General features: G+C 37.7%; 1 pseudogene; it reads left to right on the top strand.

Moving 5' to 3' along the window:
* The first annotated feature begins 1,613 nt into the window (after positions 1-1,613).
* Positions 1,614-18,898, top strand: LOC137732778 (probable leucine-rich repeat receptor-like protein kinase At5g63930; annotated as a pseudogene).
* Positions 18,899-19,248: the final 350 nt, after the last annotated feature.

Genomic DNA, 19,248 nt, shown 5'->3' with positions numbered 1-19,248 from the left:
CAGACACATGAGTAAGATTAGGTAATTTTTGAAACTCATGTAGACAAGCTTGGTTGTTGGTTATATGGTCAGTGGCACCTGAGTCTACAATCCAAAAATCGTGTGTGAGATTGAGAGCCGTGGAAAGTGCACAAATGATACCTGGGATATTGCCGGATGTAGTGGTGTTTGAATTTGCCAAAAAACTAGCAAATTTTCCAAGCATTTCTGTGGAATTTTCCATGGTGACATTGTTACCCTCAGCGATATCACTCTTCTTTTGGAGAAAGGCGGCAAACTCATTGATCAGGGAGATAGGGCTTGAGGTGAAGTTTGACATCTCTTTAGATTGGAAGGCTTTAGGCGCAAACCTTTTCCCATCACTGATCATTTTTCCTTCCTTGTTAAACTTAGGTTTTAACTCAGGGTGTAAAATCCAGCATTTTTCCCGTACGTGCCCCTTGGTGTTGCAGTATGTGCATTTCCAGTCAGCTTTCTTTCCATTAAAAAGCCTTTCACTAGTGAAGTTGTGGTTACTGGTGAAAGCCCTAGCTTCTGGGCTAGACCGGGGCTCAACATGCATTACTTTCCTTCGAGTTTCCTCTCTTTGGACTGTATGACACACGTTGACGAACGATGGTAGCTCAGGAGTCATTAGTAAGTGGCTACGCAAGTCTTCATACTCAACTCCCAAGCTTGCCAATAGTTGGAACACTTTATCTTCATCAGCCCTTTTCAAGAGTGCAGCGGATTCAGTGGTGTGTGGACGGTATAGATCAAGTTCATTCCACATAGATTTCATGCTTCCAAGATGCTGAATGAAAGTTTAATTACCTTGCTTAAGTCCAGCGAGGCTTTTCTTCAGTTCAAACACACGGGCAGCATTGTGTTGACTGCCGTACATTTCCTTGATCGATTCCCATAAGATGTGTGAAGAATCTGAGTAGCTGAAGATCTCGGACAACTTGGGCTCCATCGAGTTAAGTATCCAGGACATAACAAGCTGGTCATTTGAGTGCCATGCATCAAAGGTAGCTGAGGAAGAATCTGGAGGCTTGATGGTTCCATTTACGTACCCTAGTTTCGATCTTCCTCCTAGAGCAAGAGATAAAGCTCGTGACCATGGCAAGTAGTTGAACTCATTCAACAATACGGAGCACAGTCGTGGGTTGCTCTCCCCGTGTATCATGTTGGCTGGTGTTAGGGTTGATGAACTTGTAGCCTCAGAACTAAATGAGATATCTTCTGCCATCACAACAAATGATGAACAGAGGAAGAAGAACAAGCTAGAAGGATAAACAACAGAGGCAGGACCCTATGGTTTCTGCTCTGATACCATCTTGAAGTTTTGGTTTCAACTTGTTGTTGTTTTCTTATTAAACTGCTGCAACGGCAGCATGGTTTATACACATTTTACATACACGCATGCACACATACGCATGCAATAAACAAATGCAATACATGGTGTTGTGCTTGCTGTCCATGATGCAGCAACTAGAGAAAAATAAGCAGCAAACCATGTGGTGTCTAGCTGTCAAGGAATATACAACACTCCTTTTCACGTGCAATATTCCCTTCCATACTGTCCATACTGTCAATAGAAGAAGACAAAGACGAAGACTTTGAAGCCTCCAATGCGCCGCCTGGTGATGATCCTAGCCGTCAATTATCTGAAACCGTAACTTTTATTGAAAACCCACCATTCTCGTTTCAAACGGTTGTTGGGGTGCAGAGGACCGAGTCGACTCGGACGAGACTAGGCGTCTGTTGCGAGTTTCTGTGATGTCCTTGGTCCCCAAGGCAACGTAAGAAGACAACATTATCCAATCTTGTCCAACGTGGCTTCACTCGTGGCGAAACGAGAGGTTTCTGTGTTATCCTTGGCCCCCAAGGCAAGGACAATGTGGTCTTTCGCCTATTAACTGAGTCAACCCGAAACCTCTTCGAGTCACCGAGTCGACTCACTCTTTTTCTTGTCTTTGATTTTTGTTTTGGTTCTTTTGTTCGCTGCAGGAGGAGTGTTCGGAGGAAGTGCTAGAATGGCTGTCGAGCCATGCTTTCCCTCCTGTCGAGATATTCTTCAGCATTGACCTCAGCTTCGAAGGAATTCCGTGGGAAGGGGAGCAGCTTTCTACGAACCAATCTGATAACTCCGGCAAGGATGACATGACTAAAGCGGAAACACCAATGATGACGAAGACGGTTGGGAGACAATGTCACCATTGTGGGACTCGAAAGACCTCGCAGTGGCAGGCTAGTCCCCTTGGACCGAAAACCCTGTGTAATGCTTGTTGGTGTTGGCACAAGTCCGTGATGATTGGGGGAAAATGCCAGCATTGCGGGACTCTGAACACCCTGCAATGGCGGCCGGTTGGAAAGGATACTCTGTGTAATGCTTGTGCGATCAAGCTTAAGCACAGGTCTGAGATTCTTCGGAGAAAATGCCAGGATTGCGGGACTAAAAAGAGTACCCTGCAATGGCGGAAAGACGGTCCCAAAGGAATGAAAGCCTTGTGTGATGCTTGTTATGTTAGGTACAAGTCTGACATTATTGGGAGGAAATGCCAGCGTTGTGGGGTAGGAAAAACCAAGCCATGGCAGAAATGGCTAGAAGGTACCCTCGGAAAGAATACACTGTGTAACAATTGTCATATAAGGTACACGGCCGAGATCAAAGGGAGAAAATGCCAGCATTGTGGGACTGGAAACTCCCTGCGATGGCGCGCAGGTCCCCTTGGAACGGACACCCTGTGTGACAACTGTGGGTTGAGGTACAAATCCGGAAGGCTTTTCCCTGAATACTGCCCTGCAAGTTTAACAAGTTTCTCGAGCAAGTTGCAGCCAAAACCACCAAGGAAGAAGAAGAAGATACAAAATATTGAGACAAGGATTGATGGTGTAGCCGAGATAAGAGTGAGGAAGTGCCAGCAATGCGAGACTGAAACTACCCCGAAATGGAGGTCAGGTCCCCTTGGATTGAAAACTCTGTGTAATGCTTGTTGGCATAGGTACGAGAGATCCAAAAAGCTTGTCACGCAATGCTGCCCTGCAAGTAACCAAACTTTCTCGAAAAAGTTGCGTTCAAACAGGCACAGGAAGCTATCGAATGTGCTGAGGAAAAAGCAAGAGAAGGAGACTGGTGATTGCCCTGCAAGTAGCCCAACTTTCCCCAAAAAGTTGCAATCAAACAGGCACCAGAAGCTATCGGATATAATGAGGAAAAAGCAAGAGATGGAGATCAGCGTTGAAGCGTGTGGATAAAGGGTAGTCCAATGGTAAGTAAAGCTAGTCGAATTTCTAAACTAGTGTTTTTGGTTATGCTTAATTAAAGACTAGAAAACATGTTAGTTTTCGGTTTGCTTGATTTTGTATGCGATTGAATTTAGGAGCAGAGGATTTGGAAACTTGAAAAGCAAATCAAACTGCAAATTAAAATGGTCTCCAGAGACTTAATTATTTTGCGAACTACCGCGCATGGCTGAAGATTTATGTATGTGATCACTTTGTTTTATGGTATTGTTCTTGTGTCGACGATGATGACTATCATAGAATGTTTAGAGAAAACCGGCATATTTCCTTAATTAACAATTAACTAATACTCGAATAAACGCCTCTACGAAGTTGATGCAATTCAATAAACTGCCTAGCTAGGTGCATATATGTGTGCAGCTGCTGCTGAGTGCTGATTACTATACTAAAGCAAGTTCCCACCATGAAAAGCCATTTTAGTGTCTTAAATTCGAGACTTGTAGCCATGTTATCTGGTTAACATTGTATTAGAGGGAATCTTATTAGACTTTCAGAAAGGGATTCTACACCTTTTAATTATAATTGCTGTAAAGGCATATTCAATTGTAGGCTTTACAAGGTGGCTATATTTATGTTCAACTTTGAAAGGTGACCAGTGTTTCTCTCCGAAATGAAAGTTGGGTCCTTCGGAGTTAGAAGAACTTGCCTACGACTACACTTGGGATGTCAAAGTGGCAATGTTCCCAAACCAACAACGCACTAACATGTGAAAAAAATTAAAACACATAATAATGTGTGATTGATTTATAAGGAAAAAAAAAAACACATAACAATATGTTGTATCTCAAAGGCAAGTATAAGTTTCTCGACCATCTCCAACCATAATGATAAAACTTGAAATTTAAGTTTTAAAACACCCTAAGCCATCTTCAATCATTGGCTTAAAAATAAATTTTGAGGAGAAAATAACATTTCGGACCCAAATTCCTCTCAAAATTTAAGCCATTGGGCCCTCCCTGCGCATACACGCGCTGCAAAAGAACCCGGCGCAGCAAACCCAACGCGCTGCACGCCTCCACCAGCAGCAAAGTTTCAGGTGGGTCCCATCTTTGTCAGCCACTATGCTGCTCTCCCGTGGCCTTTGAATGTGATTAAACTATTCCAACGGCTCTTTTCTTGGATGGATGGTGGAGATGAACTTGGTTAATCCAACGGATCAGTTTAAACCTTTTTTTTTTTTTTAATTACATTAGGCAAATATCATTATTTAATAATCTCGAACTAAAATTTTAAGCCAGGGTTGGAGGAGAAAAACAATTTTTGGGTTATGGCTTAAAATTTTCTGGATTAAATTTTAAGTTTTATTCTCAAGAGTTGGAGATGGTCATATGAGATATATGTGAAGCAAGACTTCGGCTAAGCCCAGTTGGCTAGAGTATGTGTTGATGCTAAAAACTATCAAGCCTACGTTGCGCACAGGCTTAGTAATTAATAAGCTAACTACATCATTCGGTTGTGTGCTTGGTGTGCCAACTCGTCGGTCGAGTTCGGCTGAGGAGTAAAATATGTTGATGTGGCGTTGGGCGCGCTGCTGACTTCTTGATTTTGTGACTACAGCGGAGGAAGGAACATGTCTCAGCCTTTGGGTTCTAAAGCCTGAAGACAAGGCTGCTAGTTCTACGAAGTTCAATTTCATATTCGACTTTCAATGTGCCAAATGTAATAACCTGGTAACACCTTACTTCGCCGAGAAGGCTGATGAGATGACCTCTACTAACAAGGACTTGGAAATCCTTGTTGACCGAGACTTGGATAAATAACCAGTTGGTCTCGAAGTAGTGCTATCTATCCAAATTGAAGATGCTCATTGGTCCGCTGATTCTACGGCTCTAGTGCTGTCTATCCAAACTGAAGATGTGTTGGCGAGAAGAAAGGGGAAGAGTAAAAAAATCTTAGGGTTGTTGAGAAGTTTTGCGCAGGGCAATTTGTGTGTTGATTTGAAGAGGCCTTGAATGAAGCATTCCCTTCTCTATTTATAGCAGCGAACCCCCTTATGGTCGAACTATAAATTTACTTGGATTAGAACTCCTCAACCCAATCTGATCAGGTTTCGTCCAATCTTAACCCCTATAAAACTTTGAACCAAGCTCCTTAAAAACCAGATTCATCCTCTAATTCTAAGCATCCTTAGCTTTTAAGACTCCTTGTTGCACTAGGGTTCGACTACCTCACCCTTATCTAAACCAATTCTCTTCATAATAGGATTCGGCCAACCTTGACTGGACATCCCATGACAAGATTCTAGATGAATATTACTGGGCCGAGAATGAGTCTAAGCTTAGTCCAAAATATTATTTTGGGCCTAAACAGTATGACAATGCACTTGCTTTTTGTACAAGTTTGAATCCTCGTCCTCGTATTCTAGGTTTAAGTGAAGATGCAGTAGCACTTACTCCAAATGGCATTGTGCAAAGGGATGGGATATTATCTCATACATTTTTAGAAATTTTAAAATTATGCATTCTATCTGATTGGAGGGTCTAGCTCCACCACCCAATCTTAAAATACAGTCCTTGACAATGACTATGTAGTTTGTCTCATAAAACATACATTATACATGGGGACCTATAATTTATTACTTTAATAACCTTAAAGCCCAACAACGTTTGTTGTTTCTCTAAATGAAAAAAAGGCCAATATTGACTACAATAAGTAATCATGCATATTTATAATAACTAGGTTAATGAGTTCCATACGTCTCTCTTTTCGTTTTGCACACCTATCATTGCTTCTATCCAATTTGTTGATACTTGATTTTATGATTTGTTTGGATTTAAAATAACATTTGATCGATAATGGGCCAACTCGAGTTAAAAAGTCATAATTTTCGCCCTAGTAATGATCTTTCAAGCCAGTGGGCTTTCAGCCCAGGGCATGATTGATTCAATTGAGTCCTTATGGAAGTGGGACTATGAAAGGATTAAGTTTAAATATGGCTCGGTCGAGTCCTTAGTGTGCCAAGGATCATAATAAGCTCTATTTAGATGCAAATTGTTCTTAGGATCATAATTTGTTCTTGATTAGATAAGGATGAATTAATTTCATAAAGGGACTAGGTTTAGAACCTTGGTTTGAATCAAAGAGGCCGAGAGTGGATAAAGATGAGTTTTGGCTAAGGAAGGGATTAAAGATATAAAGAGAGAATATTTAGATAAATATCAAGTAAACATAGTCTCATCAAAACTCTACCTCGGCAGACTTGTTTATCACGAAGATCATCCTATAAATAGAAGATGTTCAACAACATGAAAAACCCCCTTCAACCCAACAAACAACTCAAACAATCTATGCAAAAACCCTTGTTCCACGGGAAACCCTTATCATACCATGAGAAAAACACTAACTATTCTAACCTTCATGTCAAGACATCTACAGTTTGGATAAGTAAACAGCATTGTGTTGACAACCAGCAACATCTTCAGTTTTGATAAGTAAACAACACTGATGTTGTAGAATCAAACAGCACATGAGCACCTTATTTTTGGATAAGTAAACAATACTGCTTCTAGGTTGGTTGGTTATCTATCCAAATCTTGATAGGAAAAGAATTCTTAATTCTTTTGCCCAAAGAGGTCACTTTATTAGTCTCCCAATGAAGTGAAGAAGTGAAGTATTCTATGATTGGTTACTCTTAGGTGCATTTTGTAGTTCTGGATTCAAACGGCCGAACCTCATTCATTATCAAAACACTCATCTCCTTTGAGTACCTTTGCTCTCATAGCCTAATACTAATTCGGCCCACCTATATTCTCACAAATACAATCGAGGCAGCTGAACATGGTGCATAAGATCTTGAACTTCACAGTAAACTAAGAAACATTGTCTTAAGGTTCTAGAACCTAAGGTCGAGACGAGATATTAAACACCACCACCACATCTATTTTACTCGTTCGATTGAGCTCGATTGCGAGTTGACACGCACACATTTAAAGAATGACATAGCCAGTTCATAGTTACTAGGCTTGTGCGGAATGTCTTCTCAAAGTTGAAGCTACTTCTTCCTTATTGTTTTCATTGGTTTCATATATGAAGTATTTTGATGACTAATTACCCCAATGGTAAGAAAGCAAGGTATTTAAGATTTGAGTTTGGATCGAATCATCTCTAATGCACATACTCAAATTTCATGAAACTCAATACTATCCTTTTTCAAAGTAAAGATTGAAATTTTAAAAGGCAAAATATAAGAAAATGGATCGAAGAATATAAGTCTTTGCATTGAAGGAGAAAACCAGAATACTCAAACTTACTTTCTCTTTTAAACTCATCAAATATAAACATATAAGCATAAGATTTGAGTCTTTGCATTAGAAATGCTATTAGAACTCTAACCTAGGTCAATATATTTATCAGTCTCTTTAAGCCAAAGTATAAACTAATCCTCTCATGCAGAGCTCTAACTTGTTATCTTCACATAGTATATATTGTATATTCTTAGTGGCTTCAAAGACACAATATGAAAACTGAAGGGATGAAGTTAAGAATTTTGCACCAACCGCAAGTGCCCCTTTACCATTGTGGAAGAAAGGTATTAAGGCTTTGCATGACGACGTGGATTCAAACTCCGTCGATGGTTAATCTAACAAAATATATCGTTTGAAAAAAGAAAAATTTACACCAACCGTTACAGTATTTTTTGGTAGGGAATAAAAGGGAAGGTTCCATCAAGTATGTGACCACTTTTTTCTAACGTGATGGTGATACAACTACTTGTCCACAAACTTTGCCCAATGGACAAAGAGTGCTGATCAATCTACAGTTTTCACGGAGAAAATGGATTTGATTTGAACAAGATGACGACCTTCCAATTTGCCAAAACATCTATGAGCTACAGGATCTTGACGATGACATGCTAAGAGATTCTATGACATAAAGTATACTGTATACGTTATAATCATTACTCCATAAATTTTAAATTTCAAGTGTGATTACAAATTTCACCTAATTGAGCATGATTAAGTTTTTTTAATTAATGAATGTTTCGTTATTTAAACTCAAAAATTTCATTTTATAAAATTAAAATTAAATAACATTAAACCAGATATTAATCATATAAACAAATATATTAAACCAACTACTAGCATAATAGCAAGTTAAAATAATATTTTACCAAAAAAAGAAAAAGAAAATCAAGTTAAAATAAGCAGCACTATGTGATTTAACTGGTGATTGGTGCCAGAAAACATCACTCACATGACATAATCTAAGCTGCTGTAAACTATTTTCTTAATCATGCTCCATATAATATAACTTTTCCTCAATCGATTATTGTTCCCAACTTTGATAGGGGAAACGTAAAAGATGGAAAATAAAATAAAATAAAAACTTCCACGAGGGCGACGAAGGGCAATACAGTATGTGCATGCCATTTGGCCAACCGAAATTCAAAGAAAAATTGACGGTCCAGTCAATGCTAATTAAACAACTAATTAAAATAAAAAGAAGGTTTTCTTTTCTTGCTAATTAAATTTAGAGATGGCACTGACACCCAAAAAAATGCTTCGAATCAATCAAAAACACGATCTTGATAGCTTACGTTCAAATTAAATGGTTCTTTTTTTCCTGTGGCCCTGTTAAAAATCATGTTGACTGCGCCATGTTTACTGTTCAGAAAGTTTTTCAAAAATTGAAAAATATTTTCAACATAAAACTTTAAGGGAAGGCATATCATTGGTTATATTAGACCATCTCCAATGGTTAGGTTAAAAATCAAATATTTTAGCATGGAAAATTTAGCTTTTAGCCTAAAAACAACTTTTTTGCTCCAACCGTTCTGGCCTAAAATTTTAGCCCGGGATTATTAAAGAATGAATTTAGGTTATTTTTAAAAAAAAATAAATATATAGATTATCGTAAATTAATTTTATGAACATTTTAATCTAAAATTTTTTTAATTCCGACAAATATTGAAAAATCACTAAATTTTCCATAAAGCAAGCCTTTAACTTTCACCAATCTTTCAACCTTGGGTGAATTTTGAGTTAAATAATTTTTTTTTAATTATTTTAGCTGTTGGATTTAAATTTGGGCCGTTAGATCTTTTCTTTTACAGTTAGATTTGATTGTATTCGATCTCAGTTGTTGGATTCAATAATATATAAATATAAAAACAAAAAAAAAAAAAAATTGAATCTAGGCCATGGGATTAACCAACGGCCTATAGATTGTGACCGTTGGATGAAAGTAGCCGTTGGAGGCGCTGTGGACCGTGGCCGACAGGCCCACGTGGGAGGGGCCCTCACTGTCTGAGGCGTCGCGCGTCATGCGAGTTGGGCGAGTGGGTGGGTTGCGTTTGGCGCACAAACGCCCCTTTTCACTTGGTTTGGTGGAGCCCACTCCGATTTCTGGGCTAAATTTTGGGGAGAATCTGGTCTTGGTTTAGCATTTAGCCCAAAATTTCCCTTTGGGTTGGATTGGGTTTGTGGGGAAATTTGGGGGGTAATTTGACTTTTAGCTCACCATTGGAGTTGGTCTTAAGCACATATACCAGAGCCATCGCTGACATAATAATATCTAAGGCTTGTGGCCATTTGAAATGAAAAACTCATAAGAAGATTACTTATTTAGTATTACGGTATAATGATATTTCTCTTCACTTGTAAACGAGAAGTCTTAATATAATATGGTTTGTTTAAATAAAATAAAAAAGACTAAATAAAAAAAGTTTATGGGCCCTAAAACGTTTGGGGACATTATTAATTTCTTATATCTATGTTTCTTATAAAATTAAAGCCACGGCTCATAAAAATGCAGTACCATATATTACCATGAAAAATCGAGTAGATCTTATTCATAGTTAAAGTGAGTTTTAAAATCTTGTTAACTTCATTAATGGAAGTTGTACCATAAATTGTAATTTTCCGAAAAGATAACAAGGCAAAGTCTTGTGTGTCACCATCCTCATGTTTCAATAGTGCTCCTCGTGCATCACATGCTAACATGCCACGTGATAAGTATTATACGTATTTAAAGTAAATGAATATGTACTAACATGTGGTGTACTAACATGATATATATACATGTATATATATATATATATCATGTCATGTTTATTATCATGTTACAAGAAAACATAAAAGAACATTATAACGAGCATTCTGGACATATCCTATCACCAAACATGTTAAAGTTTAACCCAGAAACTATTAGTATATTACACGGGAAAATGATTGAGCTAAATACAAGATTGGTTGTAGTTGTGTCCCAAAATAGCAAAACCATCCATTTGTGGGACATGGTCGTCAGCCCCTAGCTACCACATAGGGCAAACGAGCAAGCAAGAGTGTTCTGCTGAACCTCAACTAGGTCATAGTACTTTTCTTTCCGATTCCGTGTTTCTCAACGACTAGCTCTTGCATGCCCAAGTTCAGGTTTAAGTCGCACTCCCTAAATACCGATTTGCTGCGGTTGGGCATCTCTCAGTGAAATACTCCTCCTCCACCAGTTTAAGGGACTGCTACACCTGTCGGCCTGCCTAACCTTAATCTAGCAACAAAATTTTAAGTGAGATTACACTTGTACTATGATCTAATGGTATTCCTATTCACTTATAAGCGAGAAGTCTTAGGTTCGATTTTTGCCAAATGCGAATTTGAACCACATACCCCACTCTGTGGGATCAGGCTTTGTTGTTGTTTGTTTTGAGATTACACAATGCATTAAGATATATATTTTTAATACAATGATATATATTCACACTAATAGAGAGAGAGATTTGAGCTCAGTCATAATGGGCTTGTCATGAACAATAATTGAACATAAAACATCTCCTTTACAAATAAAAAAAATATATATCATTAAATCGTAATGCTAGATAGTAAAATATGATTAAACGAAATCAGTCGATTTTTACCTACATGAATTGATAGAGGATGTTTAGTGGAGGAGTCAGGAGAGTGGAGATGAGCCAACCCACAACATTCCAAGTCAAAGAGATAAATGGGCAGCATAGAAAGAAGAACCTTACCCTTTGCCTTGTGCTCCAATAGTGTTATCAACTTATTTTATTTTCTTAGTGAATTGTTAGGTTGTTGAATTTTCATGCGGGACCTCGGAGTCGGATTCACCTTTCAACATATCTGTGATTAGTCGTCGGATTCATATATAGCCCACAAAAACGGACTGGCAGCTCATGATATGGACGTAAAGCTCTTGCCTAGTGGTTGGGCAAGCTAAGGGAGCCATCTCACCCTATTTCACTTTTCTAAGATCCATGTCCTTGAGATTTGCCATTGTACTTGTCTTTGCCTACCTTGGATTATAATGCTAATTAAGTTAAAATTTTTAAGGGAAATGATTTTTGAATATTCTGTTTCTGCTTTTGTATGCACTACTTGGTTTTTTTTTTTTTTTTTTTTTTTCCCGATTATTTTTTATTTATTTAAAGGGAATTATTATTAGCACTTCAAAAATCTCATTCTACACTCCAAACTTTCTATATTTGGAAGGAAAATACACTTGTGAGGAGTGTAGAATGAGATTTTTGAAATACCAATAACATTTCCCTATTTAAATGTTAGGAATAAATAAGTGATGTGCAAATGGTAAAAATAAGTGTGTAAGTATGTTCTTGGATAGCATATGTTCTCTCCAACCCATTTTCTTGTATTAATTATATTAAAATAGTGAAAATCGATTGTCTGGTTTCGCCCCTGGCTGTGTGTGAACATCAATTTTCTAAATGAAAATAGTATGACTCGTCCTTGCTTTTGTCATGTCTTCTATAATAAGAAACAAGATTCATGGTTTCCTATCACGTGTTTTAAGTTTTTATTTCAAAATAGCACTAAACAAACTAAAAAAATATAAAAATGGGAGATGACGTTTACCACAGTGGCGGAAAGCAATCCTATTTATGCGCCTTGATGTGGGTTCGATCTCCCTTCTTTTAATAACTAACAATTTAACACACACAATTATTAACTAATACGTAGTCTGATTTCCCAATTATTTTTTTCTATATATGTATTAAAAACGAAAAAAATCTAGCAAATGAACAATCTTCCCCTTTTTAATAGTAAATAAAGAGCGTCTCCTTTCTAAAAAATTTAAATTTAAACTTTATTTCTTCATTTCATTAGTGATTTAACACGAATTTTTTTCTTTCATGAATCATCAAATTAACATCCAAACTCAAAACCTTGTCATCTTGATTTTTGCAACTGTGCTGCCCCTAAATGTTGTAGGCATGTGTACAACTCAAGACACACGACTTTTATAACAGTTGTCATTAATATAGTCTATGAGCTAGTTCTAATCTTAGTCGTTCATTACAAACAATAACATAAGAACAAATAAACCCATGAATTCAACTTTTGTTTTTCTTGACAAGCAACGATATTTGATATTTCATTCATAATCCCAAACAATACAAAAGTGCCAATTGGGTGCAATACTCCAATGACCAAGAAAATGATCTGGAGGTGAATTTGTACAAACAAGACAATAATAGTAAACCCCTTGACGACTACCACATATACGAGAACTTCACACGCCACCTATACAAACCTGTCATAAAACAATAGATATAACATATTTGTATTGGCGATTACAAACAGTCATCGACAAATAGCAAGGCCACATAAAGTCATCGCGAAAGCAAGACCACATAAAATCATCATTAATAGACGAGACCACATAACTCATCACTCAAAGAGAAAACCAAATACAACCAACGTTGCAGTGTGGCCACAACACTCACTAAGCGAAACAACAGAACTTGACTAGACCAAACTAAATTGAACCAAATTAAATTAAACTAAATTATATTGAAAACTCCGAGAAGGAAGACCGCAACATGGCACAAAATGATGGAGGGATAAGTTACTCAGGCAAAGACTACCAGTTATGACTCTGCACAAAATGGGTATGCAACAGCCATAGGTCAAATTGGAGCTGCAAATGTTGAAAACGCAGGTGTTGGAATCTCTAAATCTGAAGTACTTAAGCGGTGCAATTGTCAAAATAGAGCGGCCCAGGCGGTGCAACCCCTAGATGTGCTCAGCTAAGGTTGTGCAACCATAAGATTCCAAGGCGGCGCTGCAACAAATCTGAACACAGAAGGCAGCGCTGCAATATATCTTAGCCAAAAATCATCACATCCACATCAAAATTTGAGAGTATCACTGAATTGAATCAATTTGATGGAAGTGTCTCCGACCCACCAACAACCCCAATCCAAACCCAAATCACGAATCAATCCCCAAATCAAGGAAGTGACCTTGAGAAGGCATAATCCGGATCTGGGTAGGAGGCGCAAACCCATGAGACAGCCAAGACAAAAACGGTGGGAGGGAAAAATGGGGAAGGAGAAGAGAAAAAGTGTAGGAAAAAATTGAGAGGTGGGGAAAAAAGGGGCGGCGAAGCAGATGGGAGGAGAAGGGTAAGGGAAGAAAGGAAGGAAAGAAAAGCTAGGAGAAGATATGGATGGGCTGCACGGGCCCCAAGCCATAGCAAGGGGCCGGCGGCTATGGTGACTATGGGTAAGGTTTTTTGGGGGATGGAAATTGGTTGAGTGAGAGAGCATGGAGTTCAATTGTTTGCACAAGAATTCGGTGTGTGACTTCCGGCCCGTGAATTCAATATTTTAGCAAAGTGTAATATGCACAAACGCTTATATCTTTTTGTATAACTCTAGGGTGTTTTGAATGTTAGAAGGTGTTCACCTCTCAATCCATAGCTCTCCAATCTATTTTATTTTGACTTTTAACGTTGGCATCCTTTGTGTATTTAGATATGCTCTCTAGATCACATAGGTTTCCTCCTTAGAGCATATAGGTTTCCTCCTCTTCAGCTGTAATCCTTTTTTAGTCGACATATATTGTTTTTCTAATCCTGATATTTCATCATTGTTAATAAAATTAATTAGTTTATCAAAAGAATGTCTATTAATCAAATCTACAAAGGACACTATTTGAAATTTCACACCAAACATATGAAAATTAATGACCGGCCTTGCATCTTAGTCTACCTTATTAATCTCCCAATGCACCTACTATCGCATAATATTGTATCCAAACTCCTTGACCTTAAAAGTAACTATCACCAATATTGTTATCTTTCTTTATTCTTTAGCGTCTTTCATAAGTATCCATAAGTTTTAGCCAAATATAACGTACAATAAGTGAGATTCATAAACATAAAACAATTAGTTAAGGGATGATTGCTCAATAAATAATCATCTTAATACAGATAAATACGATACAAAAAGAATATTGTTTGTTCTAGAGTTTTAGGCTTTTTAGCCAAAATGGCTTATGAGACTTTTATAACAGATAACTTTGGTCTTTGAGATTTAAAATCAATAGAAGTGGTCATTGAGATTGTCCACCATCCATTATTTTGGTCATTCCATTAAAAAAACTCCATTAAGTGGTCCCTGAGCTTTTTAACAGAAGAACCAAAATGATGGATGGTGGACAATCTCAAGGACCAAAGTTATGTGTTATGCAAATCTCATAAACCAAAATTATGTGTTTTGCAAATCTCAGGGACCAAAGTTATGTGTTATACCCTCAATTTAATGTAGTTTTTTAACGGAAGGATCAAAATAATGGATGGTGGACAATCTCAGGGACCACTTTTATTGATTTTAAATCTTAAGGACCAAAGTTACGTGTTATGCAAATCTTAAAAACCATTTTAACTAAAAAGCTAGAGTTTTATTTTCTAAAAAGATTAAAATAAGAAAAAGATTCAAACTAGTTTGGGTTGCCCGAAAAGTTCACTGTTCATTCAAGCTTCAAAGCTCTGGCCCTTTCTCTTCTAACACCCATCATTCCATTCACGACACCCAACACCCCCACAAGCTCCAACTCAACTCCAGCACTTGCCTTGCCTTCTCTCTTCTAGAATAGAATATTCCCAAAGATATATTTCTGCAATCTAAGGAGTTTCTTTCTTGATTCAAAAGGCCGCAATAAAGGTGTGAGCTTTGAGATATTTTTGTGCAAATCTTGGCTTGTAGACCGTAGATCCCCACCATTTGTTCTAATAGGCGAACTGGGTTTCTATCACTTTTGTCTTTTGGTTCATAATTCCCATGGTTTTTAGTTTGTCACTCCAGGAAGTTAATGCTCCCACTTCTGCTGGACTTACTGCTTACATTGTCACTCATTTTTTCATGAGTGTTCCTAGACTTTGAGAGGTATGTTCCTAGCTCTAATATGCTTAATTTTGGTTATTACTTTTCAGTTTTGGTTCCTTTTTTACTACTGATTTGTCACTCTTTACTGTTATCTGGTTAAATCTGATCATTCAGTTTGAGTTGGTAATTTGCTAAATTCATTAGTTTTGTGTTATTGGGTTGCTTCAAATGACTATATTATTCATAGTTTCCTACCCTTTTAGCTTTTAGGTGTCTAAATTCAATTTTTAGTCTCTTTCTGTCTTGTATTTAGATTTTGAGTTATCAAAATATCGAAGTTTGTTCTTTCAAATGGATGGTTTAATTCATTAAGCACTTGATATGCTTGGATTTTGTGTTGTGAAACACTGAAACTGCCTTGTTTAAACCAGATTATGAATTATCAAATTCTTTTGTGATTAGAAATCTGGTTATGTATTACTTGAAGTAAATGATTGGTTAATTTGTATTGCATCGCATCTGATGAGCTTAGATGGGCAGGTGTTTAATTATGTGATTGTGCTTGTCTCAGTGTTACTATAATCTTAAAAACATTTGAGGTAAGGAGGGCTTTGGAAGTGCAGTTTGCAGTTACTTGCCTTAAATCTACTTGCTTCTACTCCAAATGGGTTGAATAATGAAGGGCTCTACCTTTTAGAGTTGAAGAAAAGTATGCAGGATGGATTTGATTCTTTGGGAAATTGGAACTCCTCCGATCAGACACCTTGCGGATGGATGGGATAAATTGCTCTTCCGATTACGATCCAGTGGTCAAAGGTCTTGATTTGAGTTCCCTGAATCTTTCAGGTGTCTTCAATCCTAGCATTGGTGGTTTCCACTTAACTTTTCTTGATCTTTCAGACAATGGTCTCGTGGGAGGTATCCCTAATGAGATAGGAAATTGTTCGAGTTTGGAAAGAATTTATCTAAACAATAACAAATTCACTGGCCAAATACCTTCTAAGTGGGCAAGGTGTTAAATTTAACAAGTTTGAATCTTTGTAATGACAGAATTAGTGGTCCTATTCCGGAGGAGATTGAGAACTTGTCTTCATAGGTTAAGTTTGTGGTCTACACCAACAATAATACTGGTTCAATAGCTCATTCTTTTGGGCATTTGAAGAATCTAGTAACGTTTATAGCTGGGCAAAATGTTATTTCTGGTAGCCTACCAGCTAAAATAGGTGAATGTGAAAGCTTGCAATTACTTGGTCTTGCCCAAAATTCTATAGGAGGGGAATTGCCTAAAGAGCTTGGGATGCTTAAGAGCTTGACAGATATGGTTCTGTGAGGTAACCAGGTCTCGGGTGTTATACTTAAGGAGCTTGGAAATTGCTCTAGGCTTGAGACAATTGCTTTGTATCAGAACAATCTTGTGGGGCCTTTACCTCTAGAAATTGGGAACCTCAAGTCATTGAGGAAGTTGTACATTTACAGGAATGGCTTGAATGGAACCATTCCAAGGGAAATTGGAAATCTTTCTTTGGCAGCTGAGGTTGATTTCTCAGAGAACCATTTGATGGGTGAGATCCCATCAGAGATAAGTAAGATAAACGATCTAACCTTACTGTATCTTTTCCAGAACCAGCTTACTGGTGTGATTCCAAATGAACTGAGCAACTTGGGGAACCTGACAAAGCTTGACCTTTCAATTAATTATCTCAAGGGTCCTATTCTTGATGGGTTTTGATATTTGACTCAAATGTACCAGTTACAACTGTTTGACAACTCTTTAAGCGGTATCATACCATAGGGGCTTGGACTTCACAACTAACTGTGGGTAGTTGATTTATCCGATGACTTACTGACAGGAAGAATACCTCCATATATTTGTCAATATTCCAGTCTAATTTTGTTGAACCCGGAGTATAATGATCTTAATGGAAATATTCCGTCCGGAGTCTTGAGCTGCAAATCATTGGTGCAACTTTGCCTTGTTAGAAGCATGCTTATTGGGAGCTTTCCTTCGTAGCTATGCAATTTGCCAAACCTTTCTGTAATTGGGTTGAACCAGAACAAATTCACTGGCCTAATTCCTTCAGAGATTGGAAATTGCCAAAAGTTGCAAGGGCTTCATATTTCAGACAACTACTTTACATTTGAGTTGCCAAAGGAAATAGGATATCTGTCTCAACTGATGACTTTCAACACATCATCCAACTTGCTCACCGGGCAGATTCCACTAGAAATTGTTAACTGCATGATGCTTCAGCGACTTGATCTCAGTCAAAATAGGTTCATAGGTGTTTTGCTAGATGAGCTGGGAACACTTTTGCAATTAGAGCTTCTCAGGCTTTCAGAAAATAATTTCACTGGAAACATACCAGCAGCATTAGGAAACCTCTCCCATTTGACAGAGTTGCAGATGGGTGCTAACTTGTTTTCTGGTGAAATACCACCAGAATTGGGTTCTCTTTCAAGCTTGCAGATTGCAATGAATCTCAGTTTTAATAATTTCACTAGGAGAATACCGCCAGCACTTGGAAATCTTAATTTACTTGAATTCCTTTTGCTCAATAACAACCATTTGACTGGTGAATTCCCAGCACATTTGAGAGTCTGTCAAGCTTACTAGGGTGCAACTTCTCATACACTGACCTTACTGGAGCTTTACCTTTCACCCCTATTGTTTCAGAAATGGAGATTAGCAGCTTCATTGGTAACAAAGGGATCTGTGGCGGATCGCTTGGTGGTTGCAATGTAAATTCATCTCCTTAATCTGTTCCATCTCTAGAAAGTGGGGTTACTTAATGCAGTAAAGTTGTTACAGTAATTGTAGTTGTTGTAGATGGTGTTTCTCTTATTCTAATTGCTGTTATCTGATACTTCATGAGACGTCCAGGCCAAAGGGTTCATTCCTTGCAATATAAGGATGCTCTATCTCCTGATACATATATGTATTTACCTGCAAATGAGGGATTTATGTTCCAAGATCTAGTTGAGGTGACAAACAACTTTCATGAAAACCATGTTATTGGAAGGCGGGCATGTGGAATAGTTTATAAGGCGGTAATGCAAACTGGACATACTATTGCTGTTAAGAAGTTGTCATCTAACTGGGAGAGCAATAACATTGAAAATAGTTTTCAGGCTAAGATTAAGACCTTAGGAAATATAAGGCATCAAAATATTGTGAAGCTATATGGTTTCTATTATCACTAGGGTTCCAGTTTACTTCTTTACGAGTACATGGCAAATGGTAGCTTGGGTGAATTGCTTCATGGTGAATCTTGTAGCTTGGACTGGCCAACATGTTTTCTGATTGCTTTAGGAGCAGCTGAAGGTCTTGCTTATTTACATCATGACTGCAAACCCAAGATTGTCCACTGTGATATAAAGTCTAACAATAGTTTGCTAGATGAGAACTTTGAAGCCCATGTTGGTGATTTTGGTTTGACCAAAGTCATTGATATGCCTCATTCAAAATCAATGTCAGCAGTTGCAGGGTCGTATGGATATATTGCTCCTGATAAGTTTGCCTTGTGATATTCTTTATTACTTGAATAGTTATTTAATCACCTTTTTCTCTAAGAATACTGCTGAAGAAAAAGTATTCTTTAACGCTGAAACAACTAATTAATTTTTTGGGTAAATAACAAAAAACTATCTCAACTATTGGTCACACGACACTATCATACCTCATCCCTTAAAATTGACAATGTCATACCTCATATTTGGAATTTGGTCCAATGTCATAGCTTCCGTTAGTTTAGCCGTGAATTTCTTAGTTAAATGCTGACGTGGCTTAATCTGGGGCCCACTTTCTATTAAAAAATTAATAATTAATAATGTACCCTTAAAAAAAAAAAAAACACCTATCTCCCCACCCGTTTCCC

The sequence above is a fragment of the Pyrus communis genome, chromosome 4, assembly GCF_963583255.1.
Source record: "Pyrus communis chromosome 4, drPyrComm1.1, whole genome shotgun sequence".
NCBI classification, from domain to species: Eukaryota; Viridiplantae; Streptophyta; class Magnoliopsida; order Rosales; family Rosaceae; genus Pyrus; species Pyrus communis.
The sequence above is the reverse complement of the archived record's forward strand: the minus strand, read 5'-3'. Positions and strand labels throughout refer to the sequence as shown.